Below are 15870 nucleotides of genomic sequence, written 5' to 3'. Positions count from 1 at the left end.
CACTGTATGTACCGAAGTAAAAGCAAATAGTTGTGTGTGGAGGTGCGAAAAGTACATAAAAGGCAAGAGGCAGATATCTGCAAAAGACATAGTAAGCAGAACAAAACGACTTCCAAGCCAGTTGCCACCAACTGCACTACTTTACTTAATAAGTTTCAGAGCTCTTGTAGATAGATTATGAGAGCAAGGCTTCATTTTGCCATTCGCAACAGAGTGACAGGGCCAACAGCAGTGCGGTTTGTTACGGCTGGCTCTTATCGGCTGAATTTTATCTTAGTCCAGTGGAATTACATTTAGAGACCAATTCAAATATACTGTTAGACAGTGTAATCCATATCCATGGCCTCACAAATCCCTCAGAGCATTAATTCATCCCATACAGTCTACAAGATTAATAGCAGGACAGGGCAAGATGTGATAAAGCTAGCAGAATACATTGTCCCACTGGCCAACAGTACAGAGTCTAATTTGTATGGTTTTCAATAGGCTCACACAGTGGTCATTGTTAAGACTCCCAAGATCCACAGGCACTGGTGTTATGATTAGTTCGAAGAACAAGTTTAACCCAGGTTAGTCCTACAGGCACATGAAAAAAGACATTAAAGACTTTTTTAATTCTAAGGGCAGACAAGGTCGAGCTTTGTGAGAAACAGTTTAAAAACTGACCAAGTGAAACACTTAACAGAGTTTGTGATAGCAACCTGTTATATCATTAGCCAGATTTTAACATTGTCTCCACAATGGCCTGTTTGATTGCGTCTTCATTGGTTGACCTAGCTTCTTTAACAGCTTAAACTCACGTTTTGCAGTAAAAGAAGACTTGTTACCATGTTTTAAATATACAAACTATAAATTTCACACGGCATTCCCATGTATTTCAAATAATAGTTTACATGTTTTCATGAGAATTCATGTCCAAACTAGGTTACTGCGATGCAAACTTAGCCAAAATAGCAGAAAAACAAGAAATGTAAGGATTTTATTAGTTAATAGAAATCTAAAATTAACATTCAACTTTTTTGTAACATTTAGATTTACGTTTTTATTCAACTGAAAGATTTAAAAACTGTCTTTATTTTTATTTGAGTCTTACAATACTACTGTGCTACTGGGCTTATCTTTGAACAATAAACCCAAAGCTTAACTGAGATTAAAATTTCTCCTGCTTGTCTGAACTCGCTGTATCGAACCAAAATGACGTGATAAAACAAAATGTAATTTGTTAGGCTATAGCACGTAAGAGCTAGGCTAGCTGTTTCCTTCTAGTGCTAGTCTTCATTTTAAGCTAAGGTATATGGTTGCTGGCATGAGCGTAATCTTTACCCCATGGAATCAACAGCACTGTTGATTGGGCAGGCAAAACAGCCTATAATGTACAAATGGAAAAATATGTAAATACATACGGTAACCTCTGCTTTCTATTTAAGAAATGGTGATAACAGTGTACTTTGTTCATATTTAACCTCCTAGGACCTGCCGTCCACATATGTGGACATCACATTTTGGGTTATTTAGACCAAAATACTCAATTTTGCTCTACATGGGCCTGATATCCACTTACGAGGACATTATACTGCTACTGTTCTATCAAAATTTTAAATGAATATCCTCATTTGTGGCTCTCATTTTTCTTAAAAACAAAAATAAGGTAAAAAAAAAAAAAAAGATCTGGTAATTCTTTGTTTTTACATTCATTGGGCCCCCATATGCCTAAATATCAAAGAGAAATTAAAAATGCACGCAGTGGAACAGTTCGGTTCTTAGGAGGTTAAACAGGGTTGCAAAATGCTACATTGTTACTACAGTATAAAGCTTCATATTATTTTAAAAACAAACACAATCACAATCAAGGTAAATAAAGGTAAATATAATATCTAATTCCATGTATGGACTTTATAGCAACTATGCTATGAGTGTCCATGCAATAACTATGGTCTCAGTTTTTACACAGGCTCGTACAGTCGGTTATGTCCACTAGCAAAACTGCCAGATGTATTACACCCCCACATCGCATCAACTGAAAACAGGTCTACTGTTCCGTGTGTGCATCACAGAACAAGAGAGAGTTGAGACGAGGTATTCAAAGCAATTCAGAGTCTCTGGTTTAGGTGGGTAGCCTCATACTGTAGTACTGATAAGTATCATGCTTCCAAAAGTAAATTGTTTGTGTGCGAGTGTGTATTTGAACATATGTTCCTGTGGGTCATGTGGTGTTCTCTGGTGTTTAACCCCCTGCCCTTTCTCTACTTAATGGACTCCCTTGAGGCCTAACCTCTCTCTCACAAACACACACTCGCATACACACCCGCTCTCCCTGACTCCGGAGGTTTCATAATCCTCTCTGCTTGCTCGCACACTTAGCCATATCTGATGATTTTCTGCAGTAATGAAGTTAGCATCGGAGGGAGCACTGCTGTTACATTTTAACATTGATTTGTTCGATACGTGGTGGGTAGTGTATTTGAGTCGAATTGTTCTTGTAAATGCACGGGCGTGTAAACAACATGACGCTTGATGGGTAATGTTTTACTTTCTCGATGTCTGACAGGGACAGGTTAAGCAGGGAGTATAAAATGATTGGGCCTACAGTAAAGGCAGAGAGAAAAAACTGCGATGTGCATTAGTATGTAGCATGCAGTGTTTTTGGAGGCTCTCTGAGGGTCACAGTATGTTTTGCATCAAATGCAAAATGAGGGCAAGTTCTACTGCTTCAGCCTCACTCGAGTGTGTGTGTGTGTATCTATGTATTCCCACTCAGTGGTTCAGCACTAAGATACACTGAAAAAGTCCCCACAAGGAAAAAAAAGATGATGAACTGTTTGTCAGGTAGTTCAAAGGCAAAAACAATCCCACATTCAGACCACACTACGTAGTAGTGGAAAACACGCATTCAAGTTGGAGGAGAAAAGAAAGAAAAAAGATCTGCTGTAAAGCCATAAAATACAATTCATCTTGTCGCGGTCCCTGCAAGGAGCGTGTAATCGCAATGACACACTGGTGTAATCCATTTAAAACACTTTGGCTCAGGCCTAGGCTGCTTTGACTTCCTCTGCAGGCTTGTGCCATCATCTTCATTTCAGATACGTTTCCCTGACTGCCTGCTATTAGCGAAAATGTGTAAGCTGCCTTGTCGTCCACCTGCTCAGGCTGCCAGGCGAGCATCTTGTCCTGGATGCATTACATGACCGGCGAGAGCACAAAAAAAAAAAAAAAACACGAAAAGATAATAACCGGCTCATCTGAGGCAGAGGTGAAGTGCAAGCCTATTCGCTTGTCCGCAGACATGTAATCTGTCTCGAGAGGCGCTCTCTCTTCTGGCGCCTTTGTGCTTTGACTTTCGGAGGCAGGGTAGACCCACCCAACCTGACTAGGCAATGAGCTTAGAGTAATGGTGTCACCAGAGCGCTGAATCTCATTGAGAGTTGCTTGAGCAAACATTATCTCACGCTGAAACCACTGCAACAGTGTCTGGAGGGGAGGCTCTGGTGAGTTATTACACAGCGAGTTTTAATCTTACAGGAGGAAATACACGCTTGCCATTTAATGTAAGAAGACCAGAGGGCAACCTGGGCGCATTCTGCATGTGCTTCTCCATGCAGGGTTGAAAGTAATTGAACTAATTAGGCACTCAACGGGACCGAGTTAAACATGCAGTTGGCATTAAACCGTGGATGATTTATATTTACCTATAAACTTTGGCCAAGACTGCTGCTCTCCACCGGACTGTTTTATGCATCGTTGGTTTAATTATGATTATTTGTTAATGGGCATTCTGAGAGGTCTGGCGTACTGGTTAAAAATATTCAGGGTCGTTCAGGAATGAAAAGAATAATAAACAGCGGTTTAACAAGAGCGGCGAAAACAACCTTTTTCTTCACAGCCAAATATTTGAACAAAACAAAAGTGTAATAGATTTAAAATTGTATACAGAGCTCAGTAAAGACACGTTCATTGCAAAAAATAATAACAGCACTGCACGTTTGATCAGCATTAGTTGTGACCTTGCACACAAGATGCTATCAAAACAGCTTAATGCACGAAACTGAAGCGCTGTAAACAAACTCCAACTGTAGAACAAAGCCAAATTATATGAGGGAAGCCAAGCTTTAAGCAAAGTGCAACCACTGGATTATCTTTACACCTTAGGGCTGTGCAATATGACCAAAATCTTATATCTCGATATAAGAATTCTATCGTCCCGATAACGATATAAATCATTAAAACATTTTCTGTAAATTCTGTGAATCTCGGGCAGCTCGACTTGCGGGAAGTGTTTCCAGCTGCCCGTCATGTAGCTGGAGTTTGAGTCTAAGGTCTATTTTTTAGCACCTGACGGTTCTCATCCGTAAATAATCTGCTCTTTCACGTGATTCAGTTTATTTTGAAAAGTTTCAACAGGATCTTGAGCTTTATTGTGAAAGGTTTATGTGGAACATAAACAAGAGGACACGCGATGGTGTTACCATTGTTGTTGCTAACGACAACGCATAAAACAGGCGCTTGTCCGTCCGTAGTGTGGTTATATTAAATATAAGAGAAAGAGAGAACTTTAAGAAATTAATATAGCCACTACAGTGTCCATCAAAACCATGAAGAAATATTGCCGTAAACAGTTTATTTTGCGACACCACGAAACAAATGATAGCGTAAAATGAAACGATAGACGTTTTTATATCGTCATCCGATATATATCGTTATATCGAACAGCCCTATTACACCTATTAGAACACAGCAATAACACCGCTAGGCAGTGGTGGCCACCACAAAGCTGTTTTTCTTTCTTTTTTTTAAACTACTCATGTTGTGTTTGGAACAGGAACTCGGAGCGCACCAACGGCTCATCTGTGTGCTAGTCCGGTAGCTAATAATGTGCCAGAGCTTCTCAAATAATTGCACTTATCTCGTGAGCAATAATGTCAACTCTCTCTTTTTTTTTTCCTTCCCCTCTCTCGGAGCATATTGCATTCCCCAAGTCAACAGTTCAATCTCACCTTCCCCGCCCACTTCTCTCCGAGCAGCAGATGCCATAATTTTTCTTTGCCCCCACTTCTCTTTCTCCTCACCCACCTTCCTTCTACCCACTAGATGGATCAGCTCTCTCTCTCAATCCATGCTTCCTCTGCACCTCCTCAGACGGGGAGATTGATTTGTCTACAGGACGCCTCTGACCTTTGATATGATCCGATAAGGGACGCACGGCCCTAACCGAATTAGACAATCAAAGGGGAGGCACATTAGAAGTGAGAGGAGGGTGTTTCCCTTTTTTGCTCGCAACATGCCGCTGCTTTTTTTTCTTTTCTTCTATGACCGTTAAATCCACTGTCCATCTCCTGCCAGCCTCAATCAGACACCCGGGGGAAAATAAAAGATGTGTTTTCAAATTGCACTCTGCCTAAAGGCTCTTTGGGCCAAATTTAATTTTCACCTTGCATCGATTTTCCCTTACTCCCAACTCAATGGATCCTAATGTTATCTATGGTGTATTTCTGTGCTACGCAGGAATAAAAGTGAGGCCTTGTTCTAGACTGCTGCATGTCAGAAGACACTGCGTGCAATATGTCTTCCTCGTAGCATCCAGGGACCGAAATGATTGAGAAGCTGCCCTTTTCTTTGTGTCAGTTCTGGCATCGCTTTGTGTCTTTGGGATATTTCCCAAATCAACTTTCATCCGCATGTATTGACTTGACTTGACTTAATCCTTCAGTTTGTCTTTAAAACTGATGTTCAGCAATGTAACTTTTAACCAGGAAAAGATATTTGCTTAACGCATCATCCGCATTTTTCAGTCCAGATGCATCCGACTGAAATAGCGGACTTCTGTTGTGATGCCTTCTGTTGTGAAATCTAGACGGCACACATGCAGCGTGCTAGATGCTTTTACTAAAAATACACCTGACGTCAAGGGATGGTGGGCTTTTGTCTTATCTGTAGCTGGATGCAGTGTTGCTACAATGAGTCTTTGCCTGAGTTGGATTGGCACCTTTGGGCATCCAAGTTAAAAATCAAGAAGCCTCAACACCTTTAATCACGATTAGGTAAGTTTGTCTCTCAGCACAGACTGTAAATGTAGTGTTTGTTTTCACTTTTTTTTTTTATCCCAGGCTTGATTTCTGTAGGAATAACCACAGAAATAGCTATTTATAAAGATACTTAAACTGGGTTAAGCACATCTAGCTCTATTTATAATGCTTTAATAATTAATGAAAGATAATTTAATTCCTCGGCAAGCTGCAGTCAGGCTATGATGGGAATCACACCGTTAGAAACACTGCATCGAGTGGAAACAGAAAACACTGATGGAAAAAAAGCGAAATTAGATTATCCAAAAAGGACAACGCTTTAGCGTCCGTCTGTTTGGACGTTTTTAGAACCACTCGGGTGTCGAGGCTGAGGGAACCTTGGTGGCAGCTTACCCTAAAAAAAACATTAATAAATAAATAAATAAATAAAGATATTTTGGGGGGAAAAAAAACAGCTGACAAGCTGGACAGAAGAAAGGATAGGTTTCGACAGATCCCAGCCTTCTTTCACTGGAACATATGAAGAGGAAAACAAAGAGTGAAGAGGATGACAAGGAAAGGCAGTGGCTTCAAAGTGGGCTACAGTGTTGCAAAGCCAACAAATGGCGTGAAAGCACACTCGACTTGCACGGATACACATGAGACCCAGTATCACAAGCCACAACACATAACCAGGCGCGGGTATGAACAGAGGGAGGGTGTTTGTGTGAAGGGGGGGATGAAGCAGTGGGGAGAGCATGAGGAGATGCAATCCCTCCCTCCCACCCACCCCTCTGGCAACGTCGGTATCCTCGGTACCATTTGTTTGTCGTCTTAAACTGGCAGAGAGCTCAGGAAGCCAGGGTCTTACATAAACCCTACCCAGTATGGCTCTTTGCTGGGGAACTGATCCCTCCCAAAACCCTCATTGTTATTCTCTCATGATGCCGAGGGATCTGCCGAGCACCCACAGCCAAACCTACAGCAGGACTGAGTGGGAGGTTGGGGTGCTGTGTTTACATGTGTGCTCTGTCAGGGGGGACTGAGCTAACTGTACACACAGGATTACAGACGGAGTACAACTTTTAAAGCTGAAATGTCACTCATTTATTGAGGACGTGGTCATCGTTTTTCCCTCAACTTCAAATCGCTACACGGGGGGCAAAAAAAATCTTGTTCATTAATCCTTCCAGGTCTGTTACATTGCTGACTTTGTGCGATCATAATCGCTTAAAAGACTCCATGAGACAGGTCTTCTTTGTCAAATTGAATTTCCTCTCCACTATCACCAAGTGGCAGATATTCATCAAGGGGAAAGGGGGAGAAAAAGATTTCAAAAGGTACAATATAATAGGCTCGAACACACTTCCAGGGATGTCCACATTCTCCTAAGTGTGGAGATTACACTCTGCAGCCACGGAGCTGCTGACTCTGTCAGGGGTTTGATTTAAATGTCCAAGGTAGAGCTTGATCAAAACATGTCCTTTTTCAGTCTGATCAAAGACAATATGGCCGCTGGGGTCTATGAAATCCATGCTGTGCACTCTCAACCTCTGTATTTACAGAACAGAGCTCAGCTTCATTCAATAAAATATGCATAAAGCACGAGCTGCCTCATGTGATTGCCTCATCTCCGGCAGCTATTCAAGAATTTTCTCTAGGATTTTTTGGGAAATTCACATATAGAGTTGAAATCTCTATTTAGTCAAATTTGGGAAGTGGAATTTACAGGATCTCTATATTTGCCGTGGCTCTGCATATTCTTACATTACACTCGGGCTGTTCTTTAGCTGGCTGTAAAATACTATTAATAAATTATATGCTGTGGATACAAGCCTCACTGATCCCACAGTGGTTGGACTATTTCATATCCAATATGAAGATTTATTTATTTTTTATCTTAAGTCACCTGAGACAGTTTTTCCCCCCTATAAAAAACAAATAAAGACTTTTCTAAAACTAAACCCTTAAAAAGTTTAACTTGTTTCCTCTCTTCAGCAAAACAATAATATGGAGCCCATCACGGTGTGCAGAAGAAATATTGTTCACAGTGACCTCCAAGTGACTACCGGAATGGGTTCAAGGTATGAATATAAAAATCTAATAGTGTGAATCTGAGGCTGCTGGGACAACTGAGATTTCTTCTATTTGCAGCTAAGACTTCATCAGAGTATCCTTTATAAGGTGCATTTTTGTCAGCCTTTCTTTTTTCTCATTACTGACCTGAAAGGACAGTAAGAGAAAAAAAGTTGGCATCAGTGTTGGAAAAAAAAAGAAAGAGAGATTGGAAAGTGTCTGGAATCATAATCAAGTCTGGGATGTACACAGAGAAAATGAATCTTATCTTTAGGTCAGAGGCGGATGATCTGACAAAGAAGCCCACAAGCTGCCACTCGAGTTCACTTTCCACTTCTGCTACTTTCTTTTTGTTTTTTCCAAATGCTTTGATTCGCTCTACCCTTTCCCATGGTGGAAGTCCCTTGGATAGCAACCGAGTAGGTCTAATTGATTTCTCTTGTTCACGTCGGGTAGAGGCAGCAGCATCGAACTGTGCAGAGTACCCTGGCTCCAGCTTGCCTGCATTATTCCTTTCTGTTTTCTTCTTTGCCTCCATATCCCAGTAGACTATAAGGCCAATATTCAACATACCAGTGCCCTCTAAACTCTCACAAGATGCCAGATGGCTGAGGTATGCCAAAGCAATCGCATGTATGGAGGTAAAATAACACCTTGGCGCGGTACACGTGGCTTACATAAAGGTCAGGCTGTAAGATTACACTGGCGTTTACGCTTCTGAAATCACACCAAGTCGTTATCGCAGCTAGACGCTATCGTGCCGAAATAACTAGCGGTAAAGGCGATGATATCGTGAATGCCCATTCAGCCGACTCCAGTGCAGCAGCTTTGCAGAAAATAGTAGCTTTGTAGAATTATTCCAATTATTCATATTTCATTACTGTAATATATTGATTTTTTTTCCGACAATTAAACAAAAACAAGCCTGCAGTTCCAATTGCTTTTGCATTTCTTTGCATGACATTCAGGAATCCTCGCATTCACCCTACTTCAACAGGGATTGTGACTCAAGGCAGCACATCTATAACATTTTCCTCTTGCCTTTGTCTTTGGTCGGTATCCATCAATTTTGTCACTTCCTGCCATATCAGGGGAGCAAGAAGGCAATGCTTTTCTATTTAATATTTTTGTCTGTTTGTTTTTTCAATTTTAACAGCACAATGCAGACCAGATTTTCCTTCTACAACAACAATACAGCCGAGAGTCGAGCAGGGAAGGAAAACATCCACCACAACGTTGGCGGCTGAGATGAATTTCTAATCACGCATGATTGAGCTTGGATTAGAAGCACTGCTAGAGAAATTAGGTAACAGCAAATTTACAACAAAAGCGCTCTAACTGAACAGTGTTTTCTGCTGGTTAAAGATCAAGACAGCCAAGGTCAAATTAAAGCTCAGCAGAAATACAAGGAACATCATCTCACAGATAGCATAACTGCCATCATATGGTTGTATAAAGAATACTTAGCACTGCTTATGCATCATGAACCAGTGCTGAATAATTCATTGAAATGCCATGAAATTTACATATTACAGAATTGCATTTGTGTAGGTCAAAAATATGACACTCTTCACTAGCCAAATATTTACATCACCAATGGTGGAAGAAATTAAAGGCAACTTTATTGACAGATCACATGACGGTATAGAGCTTGCATCATCTTTTAATATTACCAGAAAGAGGTGGCTGTCATATATGAGTAATTAATGCTACAGTTAGCAAAAAATAATTTAAAAAACCCATAATAAGTTTGATTAATGATCAATGAACTGTGCCTTTCCTGAATATAATTCTATCAGATGTTTGTCTGCTACAAACATCTGCTACATATAATCAGCAGCTTATGGTGGCTAATGCTAGCTGTTAGCATACATTAGCTACTTCTTCAGATAACACTGAGTCAGTAATGCATGTGTTGACATATGCTTTGGCTATAATTGTAGCCAAGGATCACATTACTCTGTCATGCTTCAGACTGTTATAAAATATATCTTATTTCTTGGACAGCTAACACTGAAAGCACCTATCATAAATTTACAGTGTTTTTAAGATAATGTGCAATTTCAGCTAAATAAATAAATGAAAGAAAACAAGACTAAATTAATCCTTTCCAGATCCTGAAAACTAGTTTTATTGCTTAAATAAACCTTTTTTCTTTCAACTTAAACTGCTCTAAACTTAATCTAAAAATTATTTGCAGACAGAGAAAACCAAATTCACCTCTGAAAGCAAAATAGCATGCTGTTTCATTTACTCGTTGTTAATTAGGTTCATCATTAACATGATATGCTTTTTCTCAGTTTATTACTAACATCGATTTGCTACAATCTTACTTGTTTTGTTGCAGTATAGTAAGCAGCTTATGGTGGCTAATGCTAGCTGTTAGCATGCATTAGCTACTTCTTCAGATAACACTGAGTCAGTGATTTGAACTGTTTGTCTTTTAATAATGCATGTGTTGACGTATACTTTGGCAGTCAGTGTGGCCAGAGTTTAAAAAAAAAGACTACATTACTCTGTCATGCTTCAGACTGTTATAAAAGATATCTTATTTCTTCGACAGCTAACACTAGGAGCACTTATGCTAACTTTACAGTCTCCATAATACAACATGATATTCTTTTTCTCAGTTTATTACTCGAAGCGATTTGCTACAGTCTTCCTTGTTTACGAGCAGTATAATAAGCAGGTTATGATGGCTAATGCTAGTTAACAGCACATTTCATCTAACAACACTGTCCATTTAACAGTTTTCTTCCTTTTTCCTCTTACACATCTTTACAGTCTGGTTCAGGGTGCGAAGTTGGAAAAACATTACAATACATGACCATGCACCAGAAAGCTGCCGCTAGTGCAAACACACACACACACAAAAACATGTTGTATAACCAAGAACAGGTCTTGCACAGGCCAAGGGCATCTTTTGAAACTTTACAGTAACTTCACAATAATACGTAATTTTGCCAGGAATCTGTATCATTGTGTACATTCCCTTGTAGACTCCAGACTCAATGTTTTTTGTTGGCTTGTTATGATGCAAACTTGTAGTCATTAATCAAGGCTTACTGGGCTCTAACCTGGAGAAGGCAAATATTGATTGCTCTCAGATAAGACTTGACATGTGGTTACCCAGCTATCAGATGGCAAAAAAGTACATTTCATCTGTGCCACTGATATAGCATCAGTCTATCCTGATCACTTGTAATGCCTTTTTTTGTGTTTTTATGATTGTTTAACATTAACTTCAATATCAACGCTGGGCTTTTAAATTAAAATGTGACCAGCGTGAAGAAAAAAAAGGATTAATAAACCTCTCTTAATTGGATAACATGAGCAATCTGCAACGGCTCACCTTCCTACTGTATCACATACATCAGACTTAATAGCACTGACATCTCCTGCACGAGGCAAAAGTTGTTGTTTAACAACTTAATGAGTGTCTGATTTATGACTGGAGCCCGGTGTCTGATAAATAAACAGCACAGGTGAGAGGGTTTCATCTCACGGAGCGTTTTCTAATCAACAGCTAAGAAGAGACGAAACATTTAAGGTTGTACTTGTGTGCATTGGGCCTGCGAATAAATGTGTGCGAGTGTGCCAGCTTGCTAAAGTGAATTCCACTCATCATTCAATTCTTCCAGCGTGTGCATGAAATAACTGATTAGTTGCATCTATCAAATTCTAAAATCTCTAATATTTCACGTACGTATTGAAATATCATCAAGGAAGCGCAAAAGGTCAATACACGCACTGTCGGGGAGGGAGGGGGGGATAAATATCATCCTGTTCTTATTAACAGTCATGTGACAAACCACATCTGAGGCTGTGTGACGCGCATATTCGCGCACATCCACGCGGGGAATGGGTTTGTATTGTCATGTGGCCGCATGCGAATCTCAATGAGATGCATTTTGTGCCAAGTAGCCAAGGGAGTTGTTAAATGTGACGGCATCAGAACATCCAGTTTCGGAGAGGCTGTGTCCATGAAGGGACAGCGACACCCTCGTGAGTGAGAAGCTCGCTCTGCAAGAGACGTGAAACTTTGGCAGCCCATGCATCAGCTAGCACAAAATGAAGCCTGCCTCATCCAAGAGCATTAAGATGCGGATAAATAAATAAAACATTGCCACCATGAGAGGAGAGGCAATGTGACAGCGGGATTTTTTTTTTTTTTTTGTGCTTGCTTTCATGTTGGCAGGCGCAGGCATTTTATTTTGGGATGAATCAAAATTTCCTGAAAACGCCTGCGCCAGGTGTATCTAATTATCTGACAGTGCATCCTCATTATAAAACGGCCCCTGGGAGCCGGGCATTCGGCTTGCCGAGCCTTGGACCGCAATCAAGGTGCTCCTAACAGCAAGCGCACGAAGACAATATAGACACTACGTTTCCATAGATGTACTGAGCCCACTTTTTTTTCTTTTTTTTTTGCTGAGAACTAGCCAGTGTTTGCACTTTCACAATACTGTGTGTGCCCGTTTTCTTTAAAAATCCATATATACCTACACGAATGCTGTAGTTTTGCTTGTTTGCGGCGCATCCATGTGACAAACACGTGTCAGTACAGTTAGACAGTCTGAGGAATGAAAGGAAAAACAGCTATACATGTATTAGCAGCTGTTATGACAGCCCCTTGCTGTCTCAGCCATGCCCTGATTATGTCACCTGGATGAAGTTTATAAACCATAATTACAGTTTATTCCTGATTCTCTCCAGGGACGTGCAAGCAGGCAAAAGGAAAAGTGGGTGTGTTGTCAACACGGTCACACTAGAGCAAACTATGTTAGGGCATAATTAATGAGAAAAAGGATCTGCAGAAGTGCAGCTCTGTAGCTGGCAACGCTGGATGCTGATCTAGAGGGGGGGTCACCGTGGAGGAAGCTTGAGCAACTGTGAGCAAGCCCACCTGTCTTTTTCCTGCTTATGATTTCCGGCCACAGCTTAAATCCCATCCAGCAGTGATTGATGTGGGCTTGGCGAGTGGGTCTGGGAGCATCACTCAAAGGCAAGATGGAGGAAAAGCAGCGGAATGTTTCCAGTTTATAAAGTGGGAGCGCTGCTGGGTAGATGATGGCGAGGGAGGAGGGAGGGAGGGGGCATTCTTACCTAGGACTAATCTGTGGAAAGCTTTGCAGCAAATGATTCAAATCCGCTTTATGCTCAAACGTGTGTTTACTCACAGGGACACCTGAGCTGCGTGACCACTGACTTTCAGCATTACTTTTTCCCATATTGCAATTAGCTGGTCATCTAAAGAGGGTGTGAGCACTTCACCTGATGTTCCTTCTAGATTTGGCAACGTTATTACCTTCATATAATTACTGCTACTAGAGATTTTTTTTAATGATAATACATGATTACCTTCTAATTTGAACTGGTTTAAGAAAGAAAGACACAAATATTTAAACTGACAGATCATTAGGGATTAAAATAATGATAAGCAACCCTTAATTACATTCCAAACTAGGATGATTAAAGTCTTTTTTCAATAAAGCAGCTTAATATTAAGACAAACTCATCTGCATGAATAGAAACTGTGTTGCTGAGCCACATTAGCGCCTTTTTATGCGTTAAATTTTAGTGGACCCTGTGTCACAGTTTCCTCTGCTTACCCATTTAGTTCCTTTTGAAATGCAACAGTATCTCTTGCACTGCCTCATGACTGGCAGACCGTAATGCTATTACCTCTCCTTGATGGTCATGCTCACTTAGCCCCCTGTCACTCTACACTAGCCAGCGAAGACACATCTCTCTGACTGGCTGTCCTTGCCCTCATTTGCGAATGCTTCTCTTTGCTACAAAATACCGAGGAACCACAAACTTTTCACTTCATTATCTTGCCTTTTAGAGGCTTTCCACTTTTCTTTTTTTTTTCCTCGGGCTGCAAAGTATGAGTGCAAATCACGGGTAATTGGCTATATATGAATCACTTGTCAGTAGTAGTCTGAAAAAAAGGAAAACTCTTTAACGCAGGGAAGGGATCGCATAAATTATGGAACGCCCAAATCAGGCAGTGATGGAGGGAGGAAATAAAAAAACAAAACAAAAAAACAAAACAAAAAAACAAAACAAAAAACACAGGCATGTGCTGACACACTACTGCGCATGAGCCACTGTCAGTCACCAGTCAAATCTGGCATCAAAGCCTGTCAGATAACAGCAGCAAAATGGGTAAACTGGGTGAGTCACAGCCCACCCACCGGCTACACCACCTGAGTCAGGAGCTCTTGGGCTCGCATCAACGCGCGCGCACACACGCACGCACGCATGCATTCATACATAGACTAAGCAAATCGTCTCAGTTTGCAGAAGCAAACATTACACCAAACTTTCTCAACACGTCCCACAACTATGGCACAGAATAACCCCCCTTAACACACACGCACACATTTCCAGCTTGTTTATGCGTGCCCGCGCATCCTCCGGAGAGGGCAGAGCATCGTTCGGGGCAAAGATGGCTCTCTCCCCCTGTCTCTCTCTCTATTTCTATTTTGTGTGTCCGTGTGAGTGCAGTACGTGTTATAAATGTTGACGATATAAATTCTGTGAAATATCTCGCCGCCATCTGGAGTGTAACAGCGAGCGGCAGCCCGGTGCACGTTGCGTTTGCGCCACATTCTCCACAACATCCCTCCAAAGCAAAGATATGCAAAAAATGAAATAAAAAAAAAAAACACCCGGGCTCCTACTCACATCGCGGCACGACACAGAACTTGGAGCGGACACAGAAAAAAACGACACTTTATTCCACACATGGAAAACATGACGAGCCGCTCTCGGCTGCAATTGACAGAATACGAAAAGAAAAAGTACTACTTACTCTATACCCAGGCGGAAGAATGCAAAGCCCTCGCAACTGTAGATAAAAAAGGAAAATAAAAAAATGAGGGATGCGCTTCGTGTTGTTATTTTTCATTCAAAGAGACCAACTTAGTAATGGATAGCTGGGTGTCTTCTCAAACGTGAAGCCTTTTTTTAAAAAAATATATGTATATGTATATGTATATACATATCTCTGTGTACAAAAATCTCCACTTACCGTGGGCTGTCCGAATAAATTCCTTAGGAAATTCCAGAGGAGTCCCTTCTTTCTTCACTCAAAGTCAGAAAACAGCAATGCCTTTTTCTTATTCCAAAAACAGGCCCCCGAATGAACTGAAAGAGAGAAGAGACCGAAAAAAGGAAGAAGAAGAAGAAGAAGCCACAACAAATTCCGTTAGAACCAGGAGTCCCCCCCCTCCCCAACACCAACACCACCACCACCACCCAAAAAGTGTTGACCTAACATCTGTGAAGGAGAGCAAACAATAAAAAAAAGGCAACTCGCAATAAATTGGCGGAATGGACAGATGGTACCTGCTCTCTTTATCACTGCCGACAAAGACAATGAGAGCGGCAATAAGACGGGCACAAAACTGAGAGCTGAGCTTTTCTTAGGAAACGCAGTCCCGGCGTGCTGTAGGATTCTACGCGCGCGCGGGCACGCACGCACACACAGCTGCCGACGACGACGGGAGCGAAAGCGAGAGAGGGAGGGAGGGGGGCAGAGAGGAGACCTGGGATGCTGCGCTCCAAAGCTGCACTACGCATTCTGACCGCTTGATGGCCAGCTAGAAGAGCTGCTGGGACTGGGATGTTTCCCACCACTGTGAGAAGCTGGAGCCAAGTGTATACCCTCATTATCAAATGTTTAAAAAAATCTCAGTGTTAATGTTAAGCTGTCATCTGAGCTATGAGCCCATCATTGTGCATATTGTGCATTGACAGCTCTAAATTGTTCAAATAAACCCTGAAG

At 41.2% G+C, this 15870-nt stretch overlaps 1 protein-coding gene across 20 annotated transcripts in view; it reads right to left on the bottom strand.

Moving 5' to 3' along the window:
• ptprda (protein tyrosine phosphatase receptor type Da) overlaps positions 1 to 15559 on the bottom strand; it is a 414186-nt gene extending 398627 nt beyond the window's left edge. For 9 of the 20 annotated variants that reach the window (XM_087837479.1, XM_087837486.1, XM_087837492.1 and 6 more), the window contains exons 1-3: positions 15432 to 15558; positions 15115 to 15230; positions 14896 to 14931 (exon numbers count right to left, since the gene is read on the bottom strand). The gene's annotated coding sequence lies outside the window, so the exon portion shown is untranslated. Of the gene's footprint in view, positions 1 to 14895; positions 14932 to 15114; positions 15231 to 15431 lie in introns of all 20 variants that reach the window. The other 11 variants (XM_087837434.1, XM_087837442.1, XM_087837449.1 and 8 more) reach the window with 3 other exon arrangements.
• Positions 15560 to 15870: the final 311 nt, after the last annotated feature.

The sequence above is a fragment of the Neolamprologus brichardi genome, chromosome 3 (assembly GCF_056152115.1).
Source record: "Neolamprologus brichardi isolate AB-2024 chromosome 3, ASM5615211v1, whole genome shotgun sequence".
Taxonomy (NCBI): domain Eukaryota; kingdom Metazoa; phylum Chordata; class Actinopteri; order Cichliformes; family Cichlidae; genus Neolamprologus; species Neolamprologus brichardi.
This window is presented reverse-complemented; position numbering and strand designations above follow the sequence as displayed.